This window comes from Macrobrachium nipponense, chromosome 10 (assembly GCF_015104395.2).
Source record: "Macrobrachium nipponense isolate FS-2020 chromosome 10, ASM1510439v2, whole genome shotgun sequence".
In the NCBI taxonomy this organism is placed as follows: domain Eukaryota; kingdom Metazoa; phylum Arthropoda; class Malacostraca; order Decapoda; family Palaemonidae; genus Macrobrachium; species Macrobrachium nipponense.
The window spans coordinates 60,756,219-60,783,840 of NC_087204.1; the positions used below are offsets into that span (position 1 = coordinate 60,756,219).

Sequence of the window (27,622 nt, forward strand, 5' to 3'; positions counted from 1 at the left end):
TGTAGAATTACAAAGAATACACCGAGAGCGGCAAGATCGTACTCCTCGGAATCCATGGTAAAAACTGAGGGATTGAACTGTGTGTGTGTGTGTGTGCATTTCATTTTTAACTGACGTCAGTTTAAACTGTGTCAGTTGTAACTGAACAGTCATAACTGTCAGTTAAAACTGCACGTGTGTGGCCGGCTTAAGGCGTGTTTTCTTTATCTAAGGGTATCTGGTGAAAGCCTTTATTAAGCAAATCCAAGGAAGTAAAAAATTTATTCTGACCTAACTAGAATAAGATAACTATCGTCGGTATATGGCACCGGAAAACGATCAGGAATTGTTTTCTCGTTTAAGCGACGGAAGTCTATGCAAATTCGCCAAGTCCGATCTTTCTTGGGCACAACAAATTAAAGAAAAGTTATAGGGACTGTTATTTATCCTAGTAACCCCTTCTTCTAGCATTCTATCTACTTCTTCACTGATTTCGTTCTGAAATTTCATAGGGAGATGATACGAGGGTACGTAAATAACTTTATTCTAATCCTTTAACCGTATACGGTGTTCAATTACATCTGTTTTTCCTAGAGATCCCTTGCTAGTGGAAAAGACATCGTGATATTTAGACAAAAGTTAAAAAAAATTCTGTCTGGTCCCCTTATCTTGGATATCTGCATTGAATTTGCTTTTGTTTGATTGTAAGAGTGACTCGTCGACAGTGGGTTGTGCCGAGTTAATTTCAGCGACGGTAAGGATGCGGTATTTATACGCTTCAATATCTAGGATATGCTGATTTTGTTTGATTACTAAATGTGTATTCAAGTGGTTACAGACTTCAATATCGACCTGATGCTGAGAGTCAACTATGTACAACGCTTGTGTTACAGAAAGTCTGTTAATTTTAAGTGTGTGGGAGGATTAAGATTTCTGATTCTGGCAAAGTTTACCTAACGCGCACTGTAAGTGTCAGAGACTCACACACACATAGCTAAACAAAAAGAAAGATGTGCCTTTACAAAGAATACTAAGGTAGTGTGTAGAAACCTATGTACAAGTTATAGAAGATCGCCAAACGAAATCGCTCCTTTATCATTACCTCTCCTACTTTATTTCTTTAAGCACAAGTGAACAACTGCTACTGTGCATGCAGCATGCACTCGATATTGTGCGTTTAGTAGTTCATAGACGAGTCTTGCTGATAAGGCCAAAAGGTGAGAATAATATTGTTTTGTTGTAATTATTTTGAGACATGAATAAGCTAACATGCTGTTGTGCATGTTCCATTAGGCTAAGTGAAGTGAACTACCTACATTTTATTTTATGTGTGTAGGCTATTCTGCATTTGTTTTTAGGGGTACTATTAAGTATGTAAGTGGCCTAGCCTAGGTAATAAGTTAGGAAATGAATATTTAGATAGTTTACATACTAGCTATTGACTTAAGCCTATCCTACCCAGTTAGCCTGGGTAAACTTTTACTTGAAGTGCCCACTGAGTTTTTTAGTAGTAATGTTTTACTGGTATTTCTACAGAAGCAATCCGCGGTGGCTTAGACTATGGCAATTGACTGATTCCTATGTTATTTGAGTTACTGTACAAGATTTAAAAGTAGTAATATCCATTCGGCCGGCTGTAACTAAGCAGTAATTGACCTTTGAAAGTTACATAATAGCCGCACCAAACTCAAAGGTATATTAAAGTTTAGTTCCAACCAAACGAAAAAAATATTCCTTACAACCCTTGTAAAGCAACTAAAATAACATAGAAAATGTCAATTGCCATAGTCTAAGTCACCGAAGAACGGTCCTATAGGAAGGTACCAAGTATTCGTTACAGTGAAGGAAATGTAAACACAGCCGCCATGTTTAAATTCCCCAACCACCACGGAGCCATATGTTCACTAAGGGGGGGGGGTAACGCACAGGGGGTGGGCGGGGTAAGGTGGAAGGTACGAGTTGTCTTAGCAGCACCCTACTGAATAGTAACATACCTTGACGCAACTTTCGGCGAAAGCCTAACACTCACTTCTAAAACATAATAATTAAACGAATAATGTTTGGACCTTACCTTAAAGGGGTGAGGGTACAAAGCAGCAGCTGCTTTTAAGAATGCGTGGAGGCGGGTCTTAGGTTCCTCAAAATGCAGCTTGAAATAAGCAACAGCCAAGTACCCGACGAAAGTTATACATTCTCCTCCCGTATCTTGGAGTCGACTGAATGGGGGCAAAATACCGACACTGCTTTCTCAAGGAGGCCGTGGTCCTGGCAAAAACCAATTAGTCGATCATCATTACCTAGTAAAGGCAGAAAAAATCTTTGTAACTCATGTAACAATTGTTACATGAAGTTGGCAAAGAGTTCCTGGTGAGGGGCTGGGGCGAGCGTGAAGTAGATGCAGCAGTGGATGTCATGGCGGCAGATTCAACGGTGTTGGAGTTCTACAGTTAGGAGGTGGCAGGAGGCCAGACCGTAGAAACAGGGTAGGAGAGGTGGGGTGGAGTAGTAAAATGCTTTGATGCTATTGGTTGAGGCCAGGTGGGGCTGAGGTAAATGAACAAGCACTTAACAAGATAAGTTGGCAATGTTAAGGGTAATAAAAGTAAACGGGTAGTTAAGGAACTAAATGTAAATGTGGGTATGGGTTCAAAATATGAAATAATACAAATACATATATAACGGGCCCAGGAGGGGGTTGGGATTTAAGTCCTGGGTGGTAAATGTGTAATAGGGCCTATCGTTCTTTTAATAAATACAAAAGACCAAAGAAATTAAACATAGGTTAGCATATAACAAAACCTAATTAACAAAACTTGTAGGGGATGTTGCCTGACCAGGGGTGGGTTGGGCCTGCTGTAACCCCCCTTAAGAACCAAACAACCAACCTAACATAACCTAACCTAGCAGGGGATGTAACCTTACTAGTATTGGGAACGTTAACCATAGTAGGCAATGTAGGGCCTGAACCATGCTTGCCCCCCGTAACCCCCCCTTTAAAGGCCTAACCTAACCTAGTAAGGAATGTAACCTTTAACCTAACCTAAACTATTAGCGAATATGAAAACTTAAGGCTACCTAACCTAGTAAGGAATGTAACCTAACCTAACCTACCTAGTAGGGAATATTGCCTGACCAGGGGGCTTCGCCCCCCGCCCCCCTAACCTTAAAAGGCCTAACCTAACCTAGTAAGGAATGTAACCTAACCTAACCTAACCTAGTAGGGACATTGCTGACCAGGGGGGCTTCACCCCCTCATACCCCCCTTAAAGGCCTAACCTAACCTAGTAAGGAACTAAACCTAACCTAACCTAGTAGGGAAAATACTAGCCTAACCTAATCTAGTAAGGAATGTAACCTAACCAACCTCCTAACCTAACCTAGTAGGGAATATTGCCTGACCATGGGCAAGGGGGGGGGCGCACCCCCCCGTACCCCCCCTTTAAGGCCTAACCTACCTAGTAAGGAACGTAACCTAACCTACCCCCCCCCCTAGTATGGAAATACCTAGGCCTAACCTAACCTAGTAATGGAATGTAACCTAAACCAACCTAACCTAACCTAACCTAGTAGGGAACATTGCCTGACCAGGGGGGCCTTCGCTTCGCCCCCCCGTACCCCCCCTTAAAGGCTAACCTAACCTAGTAGGAATGTAACCTAACCAACCTAACCTAACCTAGTAGGGAACATTGCCTGACCAGGGGGCTTCGCCCCCCCGTAACCCCCCCCTTAAAGGCCTAACCTAACCTAGTAAGGAAGTAACCTAACCTAAAACCTAACCTAGTAAGGGAATACTAGGCCTAACGTAACCTAGTAAGGAATGTAACCTAACCTAACCGAGTAGGGAATATTGCCTGAATCCTAGGGGGGCTTCCCCCCCCGTACCCCCCCTTAAAGGCCCCTAACCTAACCTAGTAAGGAATGTAACCTAACCTAACCTAGTAGGGAACATTGCCTGACCAGGGGGCTTCGCCCCCCCCCCCCCCGTACCCCCGTTAAAGGCCTAACCTAACCTAGTAAGGAACGTAACCTAACCTAACCTAACCTAGTAGGGAAATACGAGGCCTAATCCTAACCTAGTAAGGGATGTAACCTAACCAACCTAACCTAACCTAACCTAGTAGGGAATATTGCCCTGACCAGGGGGGCTTCGCCCCCCCGCCCCCGTACCCCCCCTTTAAGGCCTAACCTAACCTAGTAAGGGAACGTACCTAACCTAACCTAGTAGGGAATACTAGGCCTAACCTAACCTAGTAAGGAATGTAACCTAACCAACCTAACCTAACCTAACCTAGTAGGGAACATTGCCTGACCAGGGGGGCTTCCCCCCCGTACCCCCCCTTAAAGGCCTAACCTAACCTAGTAAGGAATGTAACCTAACCAACCTAACCTAACCTAGTAGGGAACATTGCCTGACCAGGGGGCTTCGCCCCCCCGTACCCCCCCTTAAAGGCCTAACCTAACCTAGTAAGGAACGTAACCTAACCTAACCTAGTAGGGAAATAATCGGCCTAACGTAACCTAGTAAGGAATGTAACCTAACCTAACCTAGTAGGGAATATTGCCTGACCAGGGGCTTCCCCCCCGTACCCCCCCTTAAAGGCCTAACCTAACCTAGTAAGGAATGTAACCTAACCAACCTAAACCTAACCTAGTAGGGAATTTTTGCCTGACCATGTCTTTGCCCCCGTACCCCCCCTTAAAGGCCTAACCTAACCTAGTAAGGAATGTAACCTAACCAAACCTAACGTAGTAGGTAACCAAGTAGGGAAATGTAACCTAACCCCCCCCCCCCCCCCCCCCCCCCCCCCCCGGTATCCACCCTTGAAGAACTAACCAACCTAGCCTAACCGGGTAACCCCCTTCAAGGAAGTAAAACTAGTAGGTAAACCAACATATAACAAACTAAACCTAAGGGTATGTTGCCTAACCGGGGGAGGGGATTCAGCCCCCATTAGTAGGTAAAATGACATATAAACCTAACTGAGATGGGTGTGGAAGTGTTGTAAAATGTTAAAAGTCACCATACATAACTGCATAATAGTAAGGAAAGTGGGAAGGGAGGTGTAAATGTAATGTCTGTAAAATGTATAATGGAATATATTTAAATGTAGGTTTTATAATAATAATGGCAAACTATATATTTATATGTTATATATTTAAATGTAGTTTTTATAATAATAATGGCAAACTTTAATCTAGGTATTGGTATTAAGAGCCAGTCGTGAATACTGGAAAGGGGAGGGATTGACTTGTGTATAAATGATATAGGGAGTGTGTATGTAATATGCAACGCAATGTGCAATTTCACGTTAATAGGTAGGTAGGTAGGTAGGTATCGAAACGTCCTAAAACTGAGTTCTATATCAACACGTAGGCATTTTTAGGTGTCTGTCCTCAATTATAACATAATATTTCAAGTTATATATGGTGAAATGATTAGGTGGGGATATTTCAAACAGTTATTATACAAATACTATGGAAAAAGGAAAAGGAATAAACACTAGAATTCACACATAACATGTTTAATAAACAAATTAGGTAAATGCTTTTATGTAACTCAACGTATGGTTACCAGCCAGGGTTCCCAGATGACACCACTACCAACCAGCCAAAGTCTACCATGAAACCAGCCAAAATCCCGCCAAATGGGAAATCCAAACCAACCCAAATACCGGCAAATAATATGTGCGTTATATTTATCTTTATAAATGCATATTTTTTATCATATATATGCTTGTATATGCGGCATCATAGTTTTAGTTAGATAATATAAACTAATATAGAATACAGGTAAAAAAACGAGAATGAATTGAAATTTTGAAATGAGGCTCGTTCTCTGAGAATCCGGTCCATCTGGTGTGTGTTTTGTGGTCATCTGGTGTGTGTGTGATTTTTATTTTAATTCCTTCTACATATTTTGCTTTAATGTTACAAGTTTTTACTGAAAAACTATTGAAATTCCCCAGATTTTCCTGAAAACCTTCAAAAATTCCAATCTGGGAGAGATTCCTCAACGTGGGATCAGTGTTTTAGCTCAAATAGAAAGTGTTTGAAAACCAGCCAGCAATCCACTAACCAGCCAAAGTGAATTTTTACCCACCAAATTAGGAAAAAAAAGCCAATTTGGTGAGAAACTGCCAAATCTGGGAACCCTGTTACCACCCAAATCCTTCACTCCAGTCCGGTAGCAATGTAGGGGTCATACTGTAACGTGTTTGGCTAAATACATATATCCCTCCCGTAAACCCCCATTTCTTTCCTCACTAAGAAGTCTGAGTTTAGGCCAAAAGCTCCCTTACAGTTAGCGCATGCGCAGTAGCATTAGCGCATGCGTAGTAGGATTCAGTGTTGTGGTAGTAGTAGTAGTAGACGGATATGGATGTGGAACGACTCCACTATCGCTAGTTTTGTTATTTCTTATTTCCGCCTGTATTTCGTGTTTTTTAAAAGTTTTAAAAAAAAAAAAATGATAAATGTGGGAAAAATACCACAATACACGGCAAAATCTCCCCCCAAGTGGTTTCTCCCCACCCAAAACCCCGGTTCCCACTGGGGGTCCCCCTTACCGTAGGATAGAGTTGGGGTTTTGTCCCCACCCAAAATCCCGGTTCCCAATGGGAATCCCCTTTACCGTAGGATAGAGTTCAAAGGTAAATTAGAGTCGTCCGAATAAATATTACTTCAAATTCTTGTTCAGGAGGTAAAACTGCATAGAAAAACCGCAACTGCCATACTCTGGGCTGCCGCGGATAGGTACACTAGATCTACCGTTTTACTTTGTTGCCCTTTCAGTTTTCACGGGCTATGAGGGATAAGATGTAGGGGGAAAAAACCAGCGACTACCAACCCTTATCACGGTGGACAGGTCTTATTCACTCGATATTTAAATGGTGAAATAAGAATACAATTACAACTCCAAGCATATCATTCAAAAATTTGAAGTTTTCTCAACATAATGTGATATATGAAAGCCCCATACGAACTAAAATAAGCATTTGACGCTCTTCGTAAAATATGTTTTCAAGGCAGTTTTGAAATCCAATATGGCGGATACCATGTGATGTACAGGTTCTGATCAGTGACGAAAATCATCTTTCCCAGTCTTCCCAGCAATCATTTGAACAATGTTAGCGTATGTATGTAACGTTTATTGATCTTACTCAAGATTGCAGTTGTAATCAGCTCAATAAAACAACATTTTGTTGCCTATATTACTGAAAGTATGAAACTTTTTATTCCCGGGGTCATGGTTTGAACTGAATTTATTCTTACCTTGGAATCGGTGGTTTTTATCCTTACTGCCATCACAACTGAAACTCCACAGTGCTTATTTGATTATTATTATACACATTTTGGTCTCAATTTACTCCACATTGCACTTTAAACAAGTTGCTGTTCCTGGTTCCTAAGCGCGCGCGCCACAAACACAGTTACAAACAGTAGACGACGAAACTGCAAAGTTTTATTCCCTAAATTGTTTACTTTACTTGTTATTTAGTTCAACTTTACTTTGTTATTTAAAAATTTTGTTATTTAAAAATTTTAATTTAATTCATGTATATTATCCCTTTTTTGCAACCAAATTACCCCAAAAAATTACAGATATTTCTAAAGTAGATACAATCAAATGTTTCTAACGTTTTCGTACATCTGGCTGCCGAAAACCATAGAGGAGCGGCTACGGAGAAATGGATTATATACATATTTTTTTTTTTTTGCTTTTTTGTTTTTGCTAGCACTTTTCATTGATTTCAGTCTATATTAGTATTTTGAATTTCTTTAATAACCGTATGCCAGAAATAAATGTAACCTTTAATGTTTGCATGCAAAGAATGGCAAAATCATCGTTGCCACATAAGTGGAGGCTTCACACATATGCTGATTCATTATTATAAACTGTTTCCATGAAATCTAGTTGTCATAGTAATGCAATAATGATAAAATTGTTTTAATGTTTTATGTATACAGGGGGTCCTCGAGTTACGACGTTGATCCGTTCTTACGATGCATCGTAACACGATTTTCAGCGTAAGTCGGAACATTGAAAAATACCACATGATTTAATGTAAATACCTATCAATAACAACGAGAGAACAATTCCTTACCTTTATTAGTTTGATTGGCTTGCACACTGGAGAGGAAGCTGCGGTGCTGGAGAGACTGGGGGAGGTTAGTGAAGAGAAAAAGAACCTCCAGAAGTTGCTGGAGATGCTGAGGCAGATGATTCTTGAGGTGAGGCAGAACATTACTAGTACTGGAGAACATGGTCTTCCAACCAAAGCACCAATAACCTTCATTTCATTTAATTATTAGACCACTACGCTGCTTAGTTATCACTGTCGCTTTCATAGGAGCAGATCCTTTCACATGTCAACGATGCGCTCTTTATCTTTGATAATGGTAGCAAACGGTCGAACGGCTAAGGCCAAGCAAGAGCGGCCAATGTTTGTTGGCGTTTCTCCCTTCTCAGATCGCTTTATAATGTCCACTTTAATTTCCATGGTGATGGCCTTTCTTTTCTTCGATGCACTACCATCAGAGAGTCCGCCTTGCGCTTGGGAGCCATAACAAAGAGCAAAAAGTTACAAAAACGATACAACACGAGGGAGAGAGAGGCAGTGTAAACAACCAAATGGCGTATGGGCGAGGAATGAGCGTAGCGAAGCGACGCCGTCCTCTCCCCCACAAAGCGTATTCTTCCGCCGTGCGCCTGGAACTAGTTCGCGTTTGTTTACGTTGCTTACGACGCTAAAACCGCGTAAGACGGAACGACGCAAAATATTATTTTTTATATTTTATGGGGGGCGCGTTCGTAAACCACGAAACATCGTAAGTCGAGAACCAGCGTAAACCCGAGGACTTACTGTATAGGGTAAAAAACTGCATGGTACAGGGGTGGACCATGTACAATCAATGTGTACAATCCCAAGAAAAGTACATTATAACGCGTCCTGACACCGGAGTAGAGGTCTTTAGCTCTGTTTCTCACCAACAACAAGTCGCGTCTGATGCCCATTTCCGATGTCAGGACGCGTTATAATGTACTTTTTTTGGGGTTGTACACATTGATCGTACATGGTCCACCCCTGTACCATGCGGTTTTTTACTCTACTTCCAATACATAGCCTACTATGAGATTCAGGGTCTCTGTAACATGGTTTTTTGGACTTTGCTCCTTGTCAAAGCATCGGATGTAGCTGAAAGTTGACATAGTATTTTACACACCCACACAAATTTTGTCAGCATTATCAATAACCTAAACCCGATAGTTTTAATTTTTATAGAGTAAAAATGATCTAGCCGATGCCATGGCCAATGATTACGAGCCAAGAGTCGAAAAACATTCTTTTAAGGTAAGCAAGGTAAACAAACACCTTTTGACTAAATGTTGCCCTGCCCATCACCAGACAGAAATTCCATCGGCTCTGAAACCCAAAGACTTTATGAATGGCGGAACGATACATAGATGTGGGTGGGGAATCAGTGCTAGCGTAGTAATGCTACTGTAGCAGTAGTGCCGCAACAGTATAACAGTAATATACATGAATTAAACGTTTAGGCCAACTGCTGGGATCCTTGAGGATCATTTAGCATTTCTTACAACTACTCGAGAAATTAGTTTTTATAGCCAGAAGTTAAATTTTCTAATCCAACAATGCCCATGGTAGCCTTCAGTGTTATCCTGAATTATAACGAGGCGAAAGTGGGTGGAGCCTCATGAAGTCACCATTCTGACAATAATTATTGGTGAAGGTTTAAAGCCAATACACGGTACCGGCTATTTTTTTTTCAGTAAATAGGTAGATAGCCAATAAATAAAAATTGCTTGACATTGGATATAGCAGTTATCAAATCAAGCTTGTCTACTATATTTTTGATAATTACTAACTATTCCCTACATCTTGTCAATCTGATTGTGACCTATAAAGTATACTGTAATTTCTTTGGAAACTTATTTTGGGAGTTAGACTAATAATCGAAGTGTTTTTGTATTTATTAACATATTTTGTTGGTTTGTTCATTATGACAATTATCAGTGGAGAGGTTCCAGAGTTCATAAAGGTGTACTGCTTTGCTTGTATTTAAATTTGTATGTCATTGTTGCCAGAGGTTTAGCCTTCGTTACGTATAGCCAATCATCCATCAAGAAAGAGGGAAGAAATGCTGTCATAAGTTACGTAACGAGTGCGTTCGAAGCCTTTTCTCTGAGTAAGTTGGCCCATCTTCAAAAGAGGTCACTTTTACAATATAAGTACCAACTTTATTCAACCTACGTAGTGCAGAATACACTTAAAATTTATGTGTTGATATAATATGTTTTGTTCATGAAACTTACCCAGCAGATATATATATAGCTGTATTTCTCCGAAGTCCGACAGAATTTCAAAACTCCCGGCACACGCAGTGGTCGGCCAGGTGGTTAGTACCCATTCCCGCCGCTGGGAGGCGGGTGTCAGGAACCATTCCCATTTTCTATTCAGATTTTTTCTGTTGCCGGTGTTGATAACAACTGTTTTCAACACCTCCGTCTAGGATTTTCGAAACTTCTCTGTTACTTGAGTATCCTGTTTGTTTTTTGGTTATCGAACGAGGATTGTGACTAGGCATACGCTGATAGTGGATTGGATTTGAATTTGGTTTGGCTTTTTCCTTTAACTAAGATATCTGGGACTAGTTCATCTAGCACCAGAGTGTGTTGTATGGAAGGTTGTAAGGTGAGGCTACCGAAAGGTTCGGTAGACCCACACACAATATGTAGTAATTGTAGAGAACATACGTGTGTTATAAATGACCGTTGTAAGGAGTGTGAATGTCTGTCTGATTCGGTTGGAAGGCTTCATGAATCCTATGTGCGGAAATTGGAGCGTGATAGGATACGGAGAGATCTTCCTCCAGGAGTGTATCAGTCAGCAGAAGTAAGGGTAGTAAGGTTTCTCCTACTATACATTCAGTAGTTGGTACACCTAAATCTGTTGTGCCTTCGGGCCCTGAAAAATCAGTGGAAGACAATGCCCTTTCTACGATTCTGGAATCAGTACGAAACCTAGAATCTAAAGTGCTCGCTTTGGAGGGTAAAAGCATTATTAGTGAACAAAAGGGCAGTGAAAGTGCCCCCAGTGTTGTGGAGGGGGCGTCAGATCGGCCCTATAGTGCCTTTAGGCCTGGACCTCTGTCGAACTTCCAAGCCCAGGAAGACGGACATGTCGAAAGCCGCAGGAGGGTTACGGGGAACCCCCACCGATCTGGCGTCCCTTCGGCAGAACCTGTAGACGATCCCCAGGCTGCCAAAGAGTGTGCGAGTGCGCATATCCTCCGCGAGTGCTTTTCGTCCTCGGAGGCGTCCTCCCCTAACAGGAGTTGGAGCATGAGAAGATGCTCACGTCCTCTGAAAAGAGCTATGACGTTAAATGTCGCACAGGCGGCTATCGTCAGTAGTCTCTCAGAGGAGGGCGCAGAGTCTCTTTGCGCTGCTTCTTCGTTACGGGCTTCGCCTCGAGGCTTGGATTACTCTCCACCGCAAAAAAGATCGAAAACTCAAGGTGTCGCACAGGCGGCCAGAGTCTTCGATCACAGGGAAGAAGACGCTTCACGTCCTTTTTCTCCTGTTGGTTTGCGGTCTTCACCGGAGAGTTTTGCTGCATGGACTAATCAAAGGAGAATTATGATGTCATCTGACGAGGACGCCTTGGAGCGCCCTAGTCGTTCTAGGAATAGAACTAGAACGGGTCTTGTGAGAAGGGATAGGGTTTCCCCTCGCCTTCTCATAGGATCAGTTTTTCTCCTGAAAAAGAATCTTCTACTACAAAGAGTGTTATCAGGTCGATGCAACAACAACTTGCTTCGTTGCTGGCTGAGAGAAGAATCAGAAATTCGTCCGAGAAGAAAAGATGATAAATTACCGATTAAAAGATCTAAGAGGTCTCCGCACGGGTGGACCGATCGTCTCTTTTTCGCCTGTGAGTAATCATTCTAGATTTCGTACGTCTCACCTGCAGTTGGAGAAAGAGCATGAAAAAACTTCCTACGAGGTAATTTTGAGATCGAAAGGAAGAAATTTCGCCCAGACTCTCGAGGCTCGCTTTATCCAAGAATGGACGATCCTATGGTTTGCGAACGAGGCCATTTCACAGTCTAAAGAACTAGACGCTCCTAGTTCGGCTTGGAAGGAGCGGGGTGTTCATAGGGACGCCTATTTAGACAAGCGGTACACTCGGACAGACGTCGAGCGTGACTCTCACCTGGACGCCAAGCGTGGCGCTCTGATGGACGCCGAGCGTGACGCTCACCTGGACGCCAAGCGGGACGCTCGGCTGAGCGCTCACCTGGACGCCAAGCATGGCGCTCGGCTGGACGCCAAGCGTGACGCTCGGCTGGACGCCAAGCGTGACGCTCGGCTGGACGCCAAGCGTGACGCTCGGCTGGACGCCAAGCTTGACGCTCGGACGGATGCTAAGCGAGACGTTCAAACGGACGCTTTGTTGCATATTCATCAGGTATCACAACAAGGTATTAGTATGGAACCTCACCTGCAATCGGCTTTTCGAAGAGACTCCCATCGAGAGAATGAGCAAGAAATTGGTACCGCTTTATCTGAATCTTTAGATATTAATATTCAGAATGCTCCTTGCACGTCAAAACAACGATTTTCATTAAATGTCGGAGTGAAAGGACTTGTACCACCAGCTTCGGGAGTCCCCTTGGTCACTCCTATAGATGAGGAGGGATTGAGTAATATTTCAGAAGAAACGGAAGAGGATCAACCCGCTGTGTCAGATTCTTCCGATTATCAAGTTTTGGTTCGATTGCTTCGGGATTCATTTGGAGAAGAGTTTCAACCCGCAGCACCTCGGTGCGTCCTTCTCAGTTTTCGTTGTCAAAAACAAATAAGACTCCTGGATTTGTTAAAATGACAAAGTCTCTTTCAACTAAGAGAGCTTTTAAGAAGGTGCAAGATTGGATGGAGTCTAGAAAAGCTCAAGGAAAGTTTTCCTTTGCCCAGCCTCCTTCAAGACTTTGCGGCAAGGCTGGGATCTGGTATGATACAGGTGAGGATGTCGGGTTAAGGGCTCCCGCATCGGCTCAAGGTGACTTTTCCAGTCTGGTTGACGCGCCAAGAAGGTCTCTTCTTTCGTCAGCTAAAATAACATGGACACCGGCGGAGATAGACCACCATCTGAAAGGTCTTTTTCGGACAATTGAAGTATTTAATATCTTAGACTGGTGTTTGGGGCTGCTTGACACTAAGTCTCGTAGTCAAGACTCAATTAGCTTGGGGGAGCTATCCAGTGTTCTCGCTTGTATGGATAAGGCCGTCAGAGATGGTTCAGAGGAATTGGCTTCACATTTTTGTGCAGGGCTTCTGAAAAGAGAGCTATCTACTGTAAATTTACTACCAAAGCAGTGTCTCCAACACAGAAGGCAGATTTGCTTTTCGCCCCTCTTTCTGACCATCTCTTCCCCCAGGCTATGATTAAAGATGTAGCTGGAAGTCTACAGGAAAAAGCTACTCAGGATCTCTTAGCACAATCTTCTAGACGTCCTGCGGTTCCTTCGACTTCAACACGAACCCAGTTTTCTAAGAAAATAAAGCCCCTTTCGAGGTGGAGCATCTCTAGACCTTCTCCTAGAGGAAGAGGACTGTCTAGAGGCAGAGCTCAGTCTAAGTCCAGAGGTAAAAAATGAGGAGGGAGTCCTTCAGTCGCCAGTAGGTGCCAGGCTTCATTTATTTGCAGAAGCTTGGAGGAAGATAGAGGCAGGCAGCTGGTCGCTCAACGTCATCGAGCGAGGATACAAAATACCTTTCCTGAAGCCTCCTCCATTGTGCACAACACCTATAGATCTATCACCCTCGTACCATGGAGAAAAACATTTGTTCTATCAGATCTTGTACGATCTGATAGAACAAATGCTCGAGAAGAAAGCAATAGAACAAGTCGAGGACATTCAGTCCCCGGGTTTCTACAACAGGTTATTCCTGGTGCCGAAACAGTCGGGAGGCTGGCGGCCAGTTTTAGATGTGAGCAGTCTAAACCTTTTTATAGAGAGACAGACGTTCAAGATGGAGACACCTCAGTCAGTGCTTGGGGCCTTAAGACAAAACGATTGGATGGTATCACTGGACCTGCAAGACGCATATTTCCATGTCCCGATACATCTCCGATCGAAGAAATACCTGCGTTTTGTCATGAAGGGAAGAGTTTTCCAATTCAGAGCTCTTTGCTTCGGTCTGAGTACGGCACCAATGATTTTCACAATTCTAATGAAGAATGTGGCGAGGTGGCTTCATCTTGCAAACATAAGGATCTCTCTATATCTAGACGACTGGCTCATTCGAGCATCGTCGAAAGAAAGGTGTCTGAAGGACCTTCAATCAACCTTAACTCTAGCAAAGTCCTGGGACTTCTAGTGAATTTCAAAAAGTCGCAGCTGATCCCCACACAGTCCATCGCGTATCTGGGGATTCAGATGGATTCAGTGCTTTTCGAGCTTTTCCGTCCCAGGGACGTCAACAGCAAGGATTAGAAAAAATATCAGTCTTCTTAAGGAAAGAATCATGCTCGGTGAGGGAATGGATGAGTCTGCTGGGCACCATTTCCTCGCTGGAGAAGTTTGTTTCCTTGGGGAGACTACATCTCAGACCTCTCCAGTTTTTCCTGAGGAGAATTGGAAAGGACAAAGAAAATTTGGAGACAATTTTGTTTGAGGATCCCGAAGGAGGTAAAGGATCACCTAAAGTGGTGGCTCGATCCTGTGAAACGTTCGGAAGGAAAACATCCCTCAAACTTCAGAGCCCCGACCTAGTGTTGTTCTCCGACGCGTCCACCACCGGGTGGGGAGCTAGGAAGTGTCAGGCACCTGGAGAGGGGAACAGGTGTTCTGGCACATAAATCTCAAAGAACTGGCGGCCATATACTTGGCACTTCAGTTTTTCAAAGAAAAAGTCTCAAACAAGATAGTTCAGATAAATTCAGACAATACCACAGCTCTGTCATACATAAAAAAACAAGGAGGGACTCACTCGCGATCATTGTTCACCTAGCGAGAGAGATCTTGTTATGGCGAGAACTCAGAAAGTAACGATTCTAACGAGGGTTCGTTGCAGGCGTGGAGAACGTCCGGGCGGATCTCCTCATGGTCGCAAGGTCAACTGCTGCCGACCGAGTGGACTCTACATCAGGATGTGTGTCGAGAGCTGTGGAAGTTATGGGGACGTCCTCTAGTGGACGTCTTTGCAACAGCGAGAACAAATAAATTAAGAGGCTTCCGTTGTATTTGCGCCTCCTTGCTCGACCCGGGAGCAATAGCAATAGATGCACTTCTTGGACTGGACAGGGATGGATCTTTACGCCTTCCCCGTTCCCCCTTTCAAGATTCTGGGAGAAGTAATAAGAAGTTTGCAATGTCAGAAGGGACGAGATTGACGTTAATCGCTCTTACTGGGCAGCAAAGGAGTGGTTCACAGAGGTCATGACCTTTGTAGTAGACTTCCCGAGGACATTGCCCATGAGGACAGATCTACTCAAACAGCCCCACTTCGAGAGATACCACGGAAACCTCCCCGCTCTGAGTCTGACTGCATTCAGACTATCAAAAAGTTGGTCAGAGCGAGGGGTTTTTCAAGACCGGTTGCAAAAGCAATCGCCAATGCGAGAAGAGCTTCCACGCTTGGAGTCTATCAATTGAAGTGGGCTACGTTTAGGAGTTGGTGCAGAAGAACACGCATTTCCTCTACCACGACCTCTGTGAGCCAAATAGCGGACTTTTTGCTCTACTTGAGAAACGACCTAAAGCTTGCAGTCTCAACAATCAAAGGCTACAGAAGTATGTTATCTGTAGTCTTTGAGACATAGAGGAATTGATTTGGCAAATAATAAAGATATCCACGATCTTTTAAGGTCTTTCGAGACTATAAGATTCCTCAACCTAAGTTACCATCATGGAATTTGGATGTAGTACTTAAATTCCTAATGTCAAATTGGTTTGAACCCCTTCAGAATGCCTCATTAAGGGATCTTACTAAGAAAACTGTTTTCCTAACGACTCTGGCGACGGCAAAGAGGGTTAGTGAAATTCAAGCCTTTAGCAAGCATATTGGTTTTTAGGGGAACATAATGCTGTTTGCTCATTAAGTCCTACGTTTCTAGCGAAAAATGAAAATCCGTCTAACCCTTGGCCCAAAAGTTTTGAGATTAAGGGTATGGCGGAAATCATTGGACACGAACCAGAGAGAGTCCTGTGCCCTGTCAGGGCTCTCAAGATTTATTTACAAAGAACGAAGGAATGTCGAGGTCCTTCTAACAACTTATGGTGTTCGGTCAGAAGACCAGATTTACCGATGTCGAAGAAAGCTCTGGCATTCTTCTTGAGAGACACCATTAGACAGGCGCATTCATCTTGCGAAGACAGTGATGTTAAGCTGTTGAAAGTGAATGCCCATGAAGCTTATATCTACCTCTCAGTAGCTTTCCAAAAAGAACATGGCACTCAATGACATTCTGAGTGCCACCTTTTGGCGCAGCACTCTGTGTTCGCTTCACACTACCTGCGGGATGTGAAGACGACATACAAGAACTGCTATGCGCTTGGGACCATACGTCGCAGCAGACACTTTGTTGGGGGCTGGAAGTAGCACTCTCCTACCCTGTAGGTGGGTAGGTGAGTTTTTAGGGATTGTTTTATGGTTGTAAGGTCGTCCGCCTGAGCCGGACTTCCTTTCGTTTAGCCTAAGTGATGTGGGAATGAAAATTGTTAGGCTGGTCAGGTGGTGAATTTTTACTTCGTTGCCCTCATAGTATGGTCAAAATGGTCTAGTCACATTGTGGTCACGCTCCCGTTGACAGATCATCTAGAACTCACCAGCTATATAGGTCACTACCTTGCTGGAGACTCTAGTAAAGCAGTAGCAGACTTGGGTGACAGTAATCACGAAGTCAGCTATGCTAACAGGTAAGGAACCAAGATGTTATTCATCTGCATGTAATATGTTTCCAAAATCCTTTTCTGTCTCTCCCTACCCCCAAAGGTGGGATTCAGCTATATATATATCTGCTGGGTAAGTTTCATGAACAAAATGATATTGTTAAGATACAATAAAGTTTGTTCATACTTACCTGGCAGATATATATAATCAGAGTACCCACCCACCTCCCCTCAGGAGACAGTGGGAATAGAAAATCTGAATAGAAAATAGGAATGTGGTTCCTGACACCCGCCTCCCAGCGGCGGGAATGGGTACTAACCACCTGGCCGACCACTGTGTGTGCCGGGAGTTTTGAAATTCTGTCGGACTTCGGAGAAATACAGCTATATATATATCTGCCAGGTAAGTATGAACAAACTTTATTGTATCTTAACAATATCATATTCTGAATAAGCGTTATATTTATTAAATGCATAGATAAAAAGTTATTGCGAAAAAACCGTGTTACAGAGGCCCTGAATCTCATAGTAATTTCACCAATTTCAACATTTTGTGTGTAGTCTTATACCCAGTTTGGAGGGTCAACACATACTGATTGGCAACAGAGAGAGAGAGAGAGAGAAAGGAAGGCGAAGGAACGAAGAAGGAAAGGGGTGGCGGTGGAGGGGGGGGGAGAGGGTAGGTGGAGCTTTTTACGCATGTTCGTATCCATTTCTGGATAATGGAGTTTTTGTCTCTTGGTACAAGGTCAAGTGTCGTTATTCTTTACGATTAGTGATTCACGATACCCTTATAAATTACGGCACTGGGTGTAATGCACTATATAGTAAAATCTCGTTCTGATATGATTGTTCGTTACAGAAATAGATATTGCCCAAAAACGTGCTTGCACTGTCTCTGAAACCCATAGTAGGTATGCTGCTTAGTTGTCAATCAAGTTTTTTGTAATCAAGTATTTTTTACAAGCTAGCTATTGAATAAATTTGTATTTTTCTCAATCAAAACATATGCCCCTCAATGCTAACTTTCCTCTTTTAACGACTTTCTGGTCATTGCAAATTCGGCCCCATAATTTCTTGTGGTGCGAAAACAGAGGCCCAGGGACCGAAAATGATTGCGTCACACTTCGGCGATAATCCGGCAGTTAAACATCTTCATATATCCTAAAAGTAAATAATAAAGATATACAGTGGACCCCCCGTATTCGCGTTCTCCGGATTCGCGGACTCACACATTCGCGGATTTCTCTCGGGAATGTTCCCCCGCATTATTCGCAGTAAATTTGCGCATTCGCGGTATTTTTCTATGAGAAATATCCACAAATTCCTGGTTTTTGTGATCAATTTCATCATAAAATGCACTTTTTGTGATAAAACCATTAAAAAAACCAAGTATGAAAATTTTTAGTGGTTTTTCTTAAGTTTTAACTAACAAAATAGGCTGTTTTTAGCGCTTTTATAGGGGTTCCAAACATTCGCGGATTCTAACTATTCACGGGGGGGTCTGGTACGCATCCCCCGCGAATACGGGGGGAACACTGTATATGTGCATTACGATTATACCAATTACATGAAGAGCTGATAATCTGCATGAATAACTGGTAAACTGTTCTGCAAGAAAGTTGAGTAAAGCAATTATTTACAAAAGGTATGAAAGTCAACATGTCGTGACGTCATAATACAGGACTTAAAAGAACGTTCTAATTCCCAAAAATGATTACTTAAATTTGAGTCAGAATCTAGTTACTTTTTCAGTAACGAATATTTTCAAATTAATCATAAATATGTAAAATATTGATGTTTTACTATTTATTTAAAAAATTATCGAAGTGCACTCTTCGTCGTCGTCTTCTACCAAAACAGTTGTTTACTCAGTGAAGGAAAGTTTTCCGATTGTTGTGATGAAAGTGCCCCAGCGTCTGGGGGTACAAGTGGTGTGCGGATTTATCACAGGAAATGGTTAGTTTATTGACACAAGCGACTCCGTAAACATCGAGATGGCGTCAAAATGTTGAACACGTTTTGGCGAGATGTTTGACACCCTTTTCACTACCCTCTGTTTAAATCTTAAAATTTGGCCGTAATTTCTAACTTTGGAGAAAATACTTACTTCGAAAAGAGAGTAGAGGTCTTTAGCTCCGTTTCTCACCGATGTCAGGACGCGTTATAATGTACTTTTTTTGGGATTGTTCACGCTGATTGTACATGGTCCACTCTGTACCCTGCGGTTTTTTACCCTACTAGCCATACAGGCTAGCCTATCCTACGTCACTGATGCTAGTCTTGTATGAGCTCCCTAAGTGTAGCCTACTCTACATATTGTTACCTAATAATTAGGCTAGGTGCCCATTTTTGGTATACATAGATGTATTTATGTGTATTGCTTAGGCCTAGGCCTATTATTATTCTTAATATTATTATTTTTGGTAGGCTAGGCCACAAATTTTTTTTATTGAAGAGTACCTATGTTGGGTTAGCAACATTGCATTCAGAATTTGTTAAACCATCCTTGCATGTTATTGGTACCAGTTGATTACCTTTCAGTCCATAACCTGTGGATTAGCCTACGAGAGTTAAGTTAGGCTAAGTAGAAACATTCCGTGTCATTTTGTGTAGACTAGTAGGCCTAATCTTTATTTTCTTGAATGAGTATTGAATGTCCAATTTGTTCCGACACGAATACAAACCCTCGGTCCTTTAACAATAGGAAGTAGCTAGCGGCAGCTGGAACGGTCGTAAGCTTCGAACAAGGGGAGAACGGTAGTTAACTGGTTGTCCAACAGTGCGCGCGCCGCGCGCCTGCGAGGTGAAGAATCACTTTTGCTTTCGGCCGCGGGTGTGAAGGACGTGTTCGTCATCCTCTCTGCCCGCATCATCGTCGTATGCTTTGTTTATATTGTGTTTTCTACTATGGTATGTTTGAGTTGAAAATGAAACTGTAAGTACTCTGTTTTCATTTTCATTACTTAATTATGGGTCAAGATGGAGCTATCGCCGTAGATGCGGCGGTTTCCGCTCTTTTCATGAATTGATACCCTTGAATTATGTTCTCGGTGCCGAGGGCGGGAGTGCGCTCGCGCCGAGTCATGTATTTTGGGCGAAAGTGTGTAATTGGAAAATGTAAGTACTCTTTTCATTATATTTTTGCCCTGTGCGTTCGTTGCCGAGAGCATGGATGCGCTCGGCACGAGCCTATTATTTTGTTTAAATAGAATGCAATGAAAGTGGAATCGCAATTGCAGTATTCTTTTTCATTTTCATTTATTATTTAATTGCATCAATTTTCATTTTGGATCAATTTCCGCTCTTACCCGGGAATTGATCCTTCCCCTTGTATTTTGTGTGAAAGTGAAATCGCAAGTGCAGTATTCTTTTTCATTTTCATATATTTTATGATAGCATCATATTATTATGGATCAAGTTTCCGCTCTTACCCTGGAATTAATCCTTCCCTCTTTTATTTTTTGTGAAAGTGGAATCGCAAGTACAGTATTCCTTTTCATTTTCATTTATTATGATTGCATTCTATTATTATGGATCAAGGTTCCGCTGCTCCCCCCCGCCTGGTCTACACTCCCCATGCTGTGTCGGTGACGCCGTCTGCCGCTGTACTAGAGCCGCTCGCCGCCGTACCGAGGGCGGGCGGGGTTATGGCGCCGGCCTAACGCTGGGTTACTTCGTGTTGCCTGCCCCAGACTTCTGCCGTTCCAAGAGCTCGCCCCTGGACCGGCCACCAGTACCCAGGTTCCCGCTGGCTGCCGATACTACCGAATGATGATGGCTGCACCGGTCGTACCTGCCGTACCTGCCGCTGATCTAGTTACTGCTGCTGGCCTGGCTGCCTTTGCTGTGTCTGCCGCTGCTATGTTCCTGCCGCTCCTGAGATGGTTGCTGAACCTGTCGCTCCTGCCGCTCCTGCTGTTCCTGCCCCTGTCCATGCTGGTCCTGCCCACGGTGTGTCTTCCCCAGTCCCAGGTCCTTCCGTACAGGTGCAGTCGGGCCGTGTTGCTTCGGCAATAGCCCCGACTCCGGCCTAGATGTAGGACCTGACGACTGTCCTGCGTGAGCTGACGAAGGAGAAGTAGAGGAGGAAGGTGTCGTCTTCGTCGTCGTCTTCGTCATCTGCTGCCACCTCTTCCCCTTCGACTTCTAAGGGCCCGTCTCACCTCGGTGGGACGGGGGGTCCTAACTGCTGGTCCTGCCTCTCCTGTCGGGAGAGGGGCCCGCCTCCCCTTCCGCAAGGAAGAGGAAGACGGGGACCAGAGGAGCACCGGTTTCGACCGGTTCTTCCTCGCCTGGTGTTAGCGGCACTGCCGCTAAACCAGGATCCGGCTCGGCCTCTCGTTCGCGAGAGATCCCGAGTGTACGCTCTCCCTCGGGAAACCGTGCAGCCAAGGTTTTGATGCCAGAGTTCGCTCGGCACCAGGACCGCGGCACGGAGCAGAAGGCTGGTGAGAGCCGCTCAGGTGACTCTCGCCAGGCCAGCGGCTGCTCTCGTAGCGGCCTGCTGGTAACCAGGGTGGATGTGACGGTCTCTGACCGGCCACGAGTTCAGGCTGTGAAGAGATTTCCCCGGCTGTTGGCACCAGCTTCGGCTGGTGCCAGCGGCCCGACGCGTGACACCAGCTTCGGCTGGTGCCATCGGCTCGATGAGCCGCGACTGGTTCCCCCCTAAGAAGGCTCCTTCGGGAACTTCTAAGGGCCTGGGACGGGGGGTCCTTCTGCTGGTCCTCCTGCTCCTTCGGGAGCAGGGCCCGCCTCCCCTTCCGCAAGGAAGAGGAAGGCGGGGACCAGAGGAGTACTGGTTTCGACCGGTTCTTCCTCGCCTGGTATTAGCGGCGCTGCCGCCAAAGCCAGGATCCGGCTCGGCCTCTCGTTCGCGAGAGATCCTGAGTGTATGCTCTCCCGCGGAGACCGTGCAGCCAAAGTGCTGGCACCAGAGTTCGCTCGGCGCCAGAACTGCGGCACGGAGCAGAAGGCTGGTGACTCTCGCCAGGCTAGCGGCCGCTATCGCAGCGACCAGCTGGTAACCCGGGTAGACAAGACGGTCCCTGACCGGCCACAGGCTGAGGCTGGGAAGGGGCTTCCTTGATCGGTGGCGCCGGCCTCGGCTGGTACCAGCGGTTCGACGCGCCGCGAGAACACACACCGGTCTCACCGCGCTGTTCTTGGTCCAGCCGTTTTCCCCAGGGAAAGCCGCTCGACTAGGCCTGCAGGTTGATGATCGCCTGCAGCCCCCATAGCCTGCTGGTTCTACCAGCAAGCGAAAGGGGAGCGTCGGGTCTTCCTCTTCCGTGCCTTCAACTTCCTTGGTTTACATCGGGAAGATTGAGGCACAGCGGGAGATAGTGAGGGGCGCGCCCCGCACGATCCCGTCATGACACCGTACGTACCAGGCACGATCTTCGGACCGACCAGGATGTACGCGCAAATGGCAGGAGGAGATCGAGAGGGGTCTGTCGCGGTTCCCCCTCCTGAAGTGAGAGGTTCTCAGAATATGCTCTTGTTCGAGGGGCTTGAGTCCTACTCCGCAAGATGCGGTGACTTCCGAGATCCGGATGATTTTTACCCAGGTCATTGCGCTGATTCGTCAGCACAACGACCTCGGGAAATTATCGCCGCTCCCACCAGCAGAGACCGTGTCACGGCTTAATCGTCTAGAGCCTGAAGAAGGGAACCACGACTGACGGCGGTCTTGCTGCGATCGCAGCTTATCGACTTGTTTCTGGACCAGGCAGATCCTCTCGTCTTCGGACGAGATGGCTTGTTCAAGTCTAGCCGATTGAACAAGCCACCCCCCCTCCTTTTTTTCGGTCCTCCTGAGAGGTTTCGACCGCGACGAGGACTGGAATAAAAGGACGGTATAGGCTCCCTCCTGTCAGGTTTCGATCAGCCCCACCCAGACGAAGTTCACAGTGGCGGCAGACGCTTACCTACAGTAAGAGTTCGTAACCCTCTGGTGGGGGGGGAAGCAAGCCATTGCCGTAGGTTGATGGCTGCTCCTACTCTCTTCTTCAACTGCTAGTGCGCTGGGAAGGTGAGCGACAATCCAATTCCTCCTCTATTTCCTCTCTCCTTACGGTTACAAGGGAAAAGTGGGGATCCTACAGAGACTTCTCTGTAAGATCCCACGTTGCAGACTACGCTACCAAGGGGGACCTTCGGGTCCTACCTGATGTATCCCCGCTTGTTGAGGAGGAATCCTGCCCTGTTCCCGATTTATTGTTACCACTATAATCGGGAACCTCGCCAATGCTCGAATTCCTAGTTTCTTAGCGTTGAGAGAAGACTGCCGCTGAAGGAAGATATCTCACAGTAGGCGACCAATCCTGGAATAGAGAAGAATGGACGGGAACATCCAGTTTGGCTTGAACTTTCGTCTTCGGTATTCTGTTCTTCATTGAAGCTTTCCCTCTGGGAAGACTTCTCCTTCACTCTCTTCATTAGAGAGATCGAAGGCGATAGATCTCCAACCCTTATTCTCTTTTCTTGGAAGGAAAAGAATTTAGGATGGAAATTGTTGTTCAGAATCCTACAAATATACTACGTATATTATCCTCGCGACATGATTCTGCTAAGCAGTTGAATTGTCCGAGGTGCAGGCGCGCATCCTAGTTTACTTTACGGATCGTGACCTAGACGAAAAGTATTCTAATTGAACTGCAACTGGAGGCTGCCTGCAACCTCCCATGAGTTTTCCAGTTTCAATTTTATATACTTATGGTATTGTTAAGACAACAACAGTTTAGCCTTGTATTTACCGAAATCCGTTTCGTTTAAATATAATGGCTCGAGCATATCTTTTTATGCTCGTTGGTTCTAACCGAACGCATTCCTTTGTGGAATGGATTATCTGGCAACTCAGGATGACAAGTCAGCGACAGCTATTATGTATTGAACTGCCCGAGGCAGCTCAGTGCCAGCTGTCGCTTTGAGAAGCGCGGTTGGTTATGTCTTTCTCCCCTGCTTTGATTGACTACCAACCGTATCTCTGCCCAATAATCACGGATTTAGGTCTCTGATTAACGGGGATTCTCGCATACATGAATGACCATCTACTGCTGTGACGCTCAATTCATTGCCTTCGGTATTGCGAGAATTTACAACAGAGATAACTCTTCGACTTTCATCTTTCTGTTTACCGCACGGTAACAGAATTCTGTAATAGTCTCCCGCTGCATCGCACTGCGATAATGCGAATGATTTTTGCGGAATCTGAGTTTGTCCTCAAAATATCTCTTATTCGGAGGTGTGCAATTGTTCATTGTTAACCCCGGATTAGCGGATGTATTGAAAGACATCGCCTACTCCCAGACCTGCTAGCTCTACTTCCAAACGTTCAGCCCATGAGAAGCAGTTCTTCAGGCAGTACTTTCCCGTGCTTTCATTACTGGAAAACGCCCCGCTTTCATTACGACTACGACTCTTTGCCGGAAAGCAGTGGAATAGCGGTTAGCGTTTTCAGTCATTTGTAAGCACAGGTTCAGAATCTTGAGAACTGTCTCTCGATTCGGCTGTGAAGACGTAGGTTGCATTCCTGTCCACCTTCATCTTCAACGGCACATAGTGTTGTTTCTCCTTAGCTGAGATTTAACTACTATGCAATTTCTTGCCATCAGAGACCTTGGTCCCTAGAAGGCAATTGACTTTCGCCTGTTGGGTACATGCCTTAAGAGATTCATCACCTCGCCATCAGGCATCGGTGACAAACAAATGTGATTGGTTTAGTCTCTCGGCATAACCCTTTTAGGGCGAAGGTCACGTGACTTGCTCGGATGCTTGGACAACTTGCATCTACCGAACGCAGACAGTCGGCAGCTGTCAGAGCGCCCGAGTCAGTTACAAACTACGCTGTGGACTTAGTGTGGTTGTTCCAGATCAATCATTACTTCGTCCTACTAGCTTGTCCCAGTACCCATACCATCGACACTCTCATGGAGTGTCGTTGTCTTATCCACTTCCGAGAAGATCTTCGCTGCATGGGGATAGGAGAATACGAGACACTTCGCTGCAGACGGATACACCAGTATGGGTACTGGACATCACCAAAGTCGAGAAGAGGGATAGGTCTTACGACTATTCCCATCTTTTCCTCTGAGGAACCTGCATGACTTTTCTGCCAGGTCAAGCATCCAGAGGATGGGGATCCCTGACGCTCGGTTTCGTACCGAACTTCGTAGCGAAGACTCAGAACCCTTCGGTCCCTGACGATTAGTTCGAGTCCTTCACAATCCCCTCCCTAATGGACTTCACCGCCTCCGATACGAAGGCTATGCTGCTTTGTCCTGTGAAGGCGCGACGGAGCTGTATGTAGAAACTCGACACCCCAGGATGAGTGTGGACGCCTCTTCGTCATTCCCTCGCGTTCCGCAAGAACTTCTCCGTGGCGCAGGTAGTGAAGGTAGGGGCCTGGTCCAACCGGACCACATGCACCTCCTTCTACCTTCGAGATATTGCCCACAGGTCCTTGGATCTTTTTCCTTGGGACCCGTGGTGGTTGCTCAACACGTTGTGTAGTTAACCCAGACCCTCGCAGGCTGAACAGCATCGAGTCCTGGTGTGACTGTAAGAATGGATGAGTGAAGAGTGTGTGACTGGCTCCTCTTCCCATCTTTTTCTTCCCCTCTACCTCTGGGTAGAGGGATAAGGTCGTCACCCTGCTGGGTAAGGACGAGATGCAGGTGAGCTACTCAATAGAGCACCATCCTATCCCTTTCAGTAGGGATAGGAGTATATGTCCACCACTTCCTCCAACAAGGTGGAGGAAGTGGATGCCAACTTGAGACAAACCCATAACTATGATTGTCTCTTGCAAACAGGAACAAGTTCTTGCTTGCTGGTATGAAGAGATACGCTTGCCTCTCTCTTAGTACTTGGCCCAGAGGTCTGACCGTTGATCCTGCGGTGCACACCCCGATCAATTGGACAGAGGCTTGGATCCCTCCCTCGCTCTTACGACCAGGGAGGCATTCCAAGGTTGGACGAACACCAGTCTGTTCACCAAAAAGACTCAGATTCCTCCCACCAAGAAGTGAGTCTTCCTATTGTTAAAGGACCGAGGGTTTGTATTCGTGTCAGAACAAATGGCAATTTGTCGAAAATTGCATTTTTCCTAACTATACAAACCTGAGGTCCTTTAGCAATAGGAAGGTAACTAGCGGCAGCTGGGATGGTCGTAAGCTTCAAACAAGGGGAGAACGGTAGTTAACTGCTTGTCCGACAGTGCGCGCGCCTGCGAGGTGAAGAATCACTTTTGCTTTAGGCCCATGCAAAAAAATGCAGAGTGAGGGGTGGCATGAGGTGGGACTATATGTAAAGGACCTCAGGTTTGTATAGTTAGGAAAAATGCAATTTTCGACAAATTGCCATATTTGCACGAGCCTTGAACCGATTAAACCAACCTCTACTCGCGGCAAATTCACCACCAGCACTGCCTTCTCCAAACTTTTTCACTACTGCCTCATGCAGCTCTCTAGCCTTCTCCTGGATCACACCTAAGCTCACCGGAACACGTCGCTGGTTCTGGTCCTCCAGCCAGATCATCAGCAACTTCTCCATTTCCTTAATGCTCTGGCTACGTTGCTTCTCGTTTATCACTGTTGACTTCATTGGTGCAGCATCTTTAACGTGCTTCAGAATACGTTCCTTATCCTTGACTATGGTTACCACCGTCGTCCTGCTCAGGCCTAAAGCACGACCTATCTCGGTGTTCATTTCTCCCTTCTCAGAACGCTTGACGACGTCGTATTTTACCTCCATGGTGATGACCTTCCTCTTCTTGGAGCCATAGTAAAGGCACGAAAAATGCAAAAATACTCAGCAACGTAGCAAGACACAACCTAGTGAAATGAAGTGGCGTCGTTTGGTATTGTTACACTTAGCGTCCTCGACCTTGCGAGGTCGTTGTTCGGTCAATTTACCATATAGTTTAATAGCGTAAATTAATTCATGCGCCTCCGCTCAGAAACTAGTTCTGCGTATGAGGTATCGTTAAAAAGCATAAAAAAACGTCGTAACCTTGGAATTTGCGTTGTAATCTAACCAGAAACTTAGTTTTGTTAATTATGTACTGGAAACAAGCAATGATTTTTTCATTATTTGCACTTTTGGACTGTTATAAACTGCGCATCCCAAGCTAGTGTATTCATTCGCTCGGAAACTAGTTCCGCATATGAGGCGTCATTAAAAAAATAAAAAAAATACGACATAAAAAGTGTCGAAAATCATCATAACCTCAAAATTTTTTTTGTAATCTAACCAAAAACTTATTTGTTCCGACACGGCATACAAACCTTCGGTCCTTTTACAATAGGAAGGTACTAGCGGCAGCTGGATAGGTCGTAAGCTTTCGAACAAGGGGTTCGGTAGTTAACTGCTTGTCCGACAGGCGCGCGCGCGCGACTGGGAGGTAAACAAATCACTTTTTTTGCTTTCGGCCTCACAGCGAGTGGACGTGTGTGTTCGACGCTCTCTGCCCGCTTCTCGTCGTTTGCTTTCTTGAGTATATGGTTGTGTTTGTGTATGAAAGAATTCATTGTAAGTACAATCATTTCTCTCTTTTCATATTAATTGAACTGCAATTAATTAATGATGGAATCTCCTCGCCTCGCTACCCCACGGAGACTATGCCCGGGTACCGAAGGGCGTAATGCGGGAAGTTCCGCTCTTTCCCGGAGATAGACCCTCATATTGTGTGCTCGGTGTCGGGGGCGCGAATGCTCCC

At 45.0% G+C, this 27,622-nt stretch overlaps 1 protein-coding gene across 3 annotated transcripts in view; it reads left to right on the forward strand.

Annotated features, from left to right (window-relative positions):
- The first annotated feature begins 761 nt into the window (after positions 1 to 761).
- Positions 762 to 27,622, forward strand: part of LOC135223639 (uncharacterized) — a 466,317-nt gene continuing 439,456 nt past the window's right edge. For all 3 annotated transcript variants that reach the window (XM_064262269.1, XM_064262270.1, XM_064262272.1), the window contains exon 1: positions 762 to 1,196. The gene's annotated coding sequence lies outside the window, so the exon portion shown is untranslated. The remainder of the gene's footprint in view (positions 1,197 to 27,622) is intronic.